Genomic DNA, 4,147 nt, shown 5'->3' with positions numbered 1-4,147 from the left:
GTACTGTTCTTAAATTACTCTTGGGCCAGAAGTCTTAACACAAGAGCTAAATTGTACCATACTCACTCTAGACTGTAATATTTTTGTCTAACTTATTTTTTTCAGAAACATTAATCAGTAGCAGATTGGTATGAGGGACAAAATGTTTGTTGCAGAAAGAATTTGTGGAGTGGTAATGAAAAGGCAGCAGGAGCAAATAACCCAACAGAGTGGCTGTTTGCTTCCCAACATGCTGGTCTAGCAATACTTATTTGTAAGACATGATTAAGTAGTATGGAGCATGACATGTAACTACCAAATATCACATCTTAAAGAACAAGCTGATAAATCTTGTCCACCTAAAGTGTAATTGAACCTCAGTTAACATCATAGGTTTACTTAAATCATGTGAGTGCTTTTCAGGAACAGTTCTGCTGTAGGCTGACAGGAGTCCTAATTCACTTTCATTTGCCAGTGTTAATAGTTTCCCTTGATAACTGTGTTTTCCTTGTTCATATGTGTTTGTATTTATTGTTCATGCATTCTTCTGGATTTCTTAGTTCAGTGTTTTGCTTGGATGTCTTGGGCAGTATTGCTACTGAAGTCTTTCTGCAGAGGCTGGATAGAGGGAATCTGTGGTGTTAATGTTCTTAAACTTGTATTTCTTCTGTTTGAAGAAGAGAGCCTAAAAATACTTACTAGATTTGCACATTCTGTATAGACCTTTATATACTAGTTCAGGTACGGAGGGAAGATGGTTTGGGAGAGTTGTGTTTACAGATCACAGAGACTGAAGAGAGGGTTTTTAAAAAGACCCTGCATTCTTTGTATACAGATTCAACAATGCTACTCTGATTTTTACTTATCTTATGTTTAGTGCTGATAGTATGATTTTTATTTACCTTCATTATCTATTACCAGGATCTTCATTGTGCTCTTACTTACAAGACTAAAGTTGTGCCTCTGTTCATCTCTACTGCATACCTTTTACAGAGATGTGGATTGTGCTGTACTTTTTTTTTTTTTTTGGTTCATATAATGTGCTTTGGGTTTACTAACCATACAGCAGGTTTATCTAAAGCAATAGGTTGTAATAAATATTGTGAACCAGCGTGTGTTTCAGTCATTGTGCAGTTAAGCTTCTCTGGACTGATGTAGATTTTATTTTTTATTTGTATATTAGACCTCACTTTCTCCTGGACATCAGACCCAATGCTCAGTGTATCTCAATATCCCTCTTGCTTTAGTATATGTAAATCAAGTGTGGCCATATCATCAATTCTCAGTGTAGGTTCTTAAATCTACAAGTTTATACATGCTTGTGAATGTTCTCAAAATCCTACTAAAACTACTTTTGTATTATCTCTTTGAATAATGTTTTTGCAAGTCTTACACCATTATACCATTAAATATGTACTTATTAGAGAACACTAAAATTGCTGACAATTTTTTTTTGAGTGGTGATATGCTATTTTGTGTTGGGAAGGGATGCTGAGCTCTGTATGACCAAATCAGGAAATGTTTAGATTCACAGGTTTGCACTTGCTTGGGCTGTAGGTCATAAAGTAGTCTGGTGTTGGAAATCGAATATAGATCCTCAGTTTTCCCATTCTGTAGCTATGGAAGCACCAGCACAGAGGAACTCCTGTGTTTTTTGTCTCCATGTTCACAGAATCACAGAATGGGTCAGGCTGGGAGGACCCACCGTGGGTCATTCAGTGCAGGCTCTCTGCTCAAGCAGGGGCATCTCCAGCAGGTCAGCCCCCAGCCTGTGCTGGGGCCTGGGGTTATTCCTGCCCAGGTGCAGGACTCTGCATTTGCCTTGGCTGGATTTCAGACAGTTCTTCCCTGCCCATCTCTCCTGCCTGTCCAGTTTCTTCTCAAGGGCTACACAGCCCTCTGGGCTACCAGCCACTCCTCTCAGCTTTGTGTCATCAGTGGACTGGCTGAGGAGGGATCTGCTCCTTCATCCAAGTCACTGATGAATAAAGTGAACAACTAAGTATATTGGTGTTTCTGGAGAAAACTAAAAAAATCCCCAACAAACACAAATTAAATCCTATCCTTGATTGCATCCTTTCAAATTTTCATACAGCATCTCAGTTCTCTTAGTGCTACTAATGGGACAAAAAGGGGTCCCTTGTGATATCTACACACATTTTAAATAATACATAATATAGTTGGTGATTGCATCATTTAATGCTTTCTGACAAAAAAATGCCAACACTGCAATGTAGATACATATCTACCTTTACCCCTGTGGGCATGCTAACCCAAGCAGAGGTAAAATTACCAGGTGAGAGGTTTTCTTTGCCTCGTCTTTTGATGCCATTGTGTTTCTTGTTTTCTTAGTCTGCTGGGAAATAGCAAAACCAAGTAGTTTCTCTTTGGATATTAAGTTTGCTGACAGTGTCTGTAGATGGCTAAAACTGCATACAGATGGGTGATCTGTTGACTATGGAGCAATTCTTAAGAGTAAGTTCTAAAGAGCCTTCAGTTTTTCTTGGGACATTCAAGAGAAATTCTGTAAACGTGAGATCCCTGTGCTGAATGAGATTTCATTGGAAGAGGAGAGTGTCAGAAGACAGGTAAGCCAAACGTATATGCAGTTGAGCACTCAAGACAAAATGGAGGGTTTATACACTGCCTGTAATAAACTAGAATAAAGTGATTTTTCCATGCTACTGTATTGTAAGGCCACCTTGATTTTCCTGTAATTCATAGTCAAACTGTATTAGAATAAATGTGAAAAAAAGGGACACTTATGAAGATAAATAAAACCTAATATGATAGCCATAGAATGGTTTGGGTTGAAAGGAACCCCAAAATTATTCTGGATTCAACCCCCAGAGCTCCAACCTGGCATGGAACACTTGCAGGATTGAGGCATCCACAACTGCTCTAGACAATCTGTTCCAATGCCTCACCATCTTCTAAGTTAAGAGTTTTCTTCCTAATATCCAATCTAAGTCTACCCTCTTAAAACCATTCCCCCTTGTCCTGTCGCTATCTGATAGTGTAAAAAGTCACTCTCCCTCTTCAAAAGCCCACTTTAAATACTGGAAGGCTGCTATGAGGTGTCCCTGGAGCCTTCTCTTAGCCAGTCTGAATAGCCTCAGCTCTCTCAGCCTTTCTTCACGGGAGAAGTGCTGCAGTCCTTTGCTGTCAGTGCAGCGGTGAGTAGAAAAGCAAACAGTTTTTTCAGCCCAGTGTCTGCTGTACCATTCAGTAGGACACGAGGGCTTTACAGAAGCTGCTGGCAGGTTCACAATGGCATTGTGTTTGCTTTTTGCTTGTATGTTGACTCTTCATTCTGTGAATTCACCACCTAGTGCTGACTTGTTTGTGTTTGAAATGTCAGTGCTTATGCTTTTATTAATTTTCTTGAATTCTAGTCTGGTGACTGACGCTAATGACAGGAAATGATTAACGAATGGGACCTTGCTGAGAATGTGTCACATTCTCATGTTTGCATGGAGCTAATGACATGCTGCATTACTGGCTTTCATACATTTTCTGCCACTTGAATTGTTGCAACACTAAAGTTGGGTACTTGGCCTGCAATTCCAGTGTGTAAATTTCAGCTCTTTGATAAAAAGCTCCAGCAAGACAACTGTCAGCAGCTGCTAGTAAGCTAATTGCTTTTAGTAAACTATTTCCTTCACTACTTCATTATGTTTTGAAGTGTGATAGAGCCTTTGAAAAATCTGTCCTGTCTCTTGTGCAGTTTTTAAATAAGCTTTGGAGGAAGAATTAAGACTGTACTACATGGAAATGAGGACAAGGGGAGACTTGCAGACATCTCAGAGAGGGGAGATGGGGTATTTTGGTGAATTGATATTCCCTGAGGAATCCTGTGGCAAACCAAACTGTGGTGTCTGCTCTGGCCTCTCTGAACTGCTCTGAACAGCTACAGTCAGTGACAAATTTTGTGTTACTTCAGGCTTGTAAGATGGGAAATGTTTTCTATTTTAAAATACTGGTAGGTCGTGCTGAAGCTCTGAAAAGCATTTTAAATGGCCATAGCTGTACATCAGGTTGCTGGAACTCTCAAAGAAGATCTGGATTGGGGATTTAGATGTCGTGGCTGGATCACAAAGTGGCGCTTCGTCCTGCCCAAGGCGTCCCTGTTTGGGGCTGCTTTGCTGCCCTTATCTTGCAGCAATAT

Source organism: Sturnus vulgaris, chromosome 6 (genome assembly GCF_052056855.1).
Source record: "Sturnus vulgaris isolate bStuVul1 chromosome 6, bStuVul1.hap1, whole genome shotgun sequence".
Classification (NCBI taxonomy): domain Eukaryota; kingdom Metazoa; phylum Chordata; class Aves; order Passeriformes; family Sturnidae; genus Sturnus; species Sturnus vulgaris.
Note: the sequence above shows the minus strand (reverse complement) of the source record.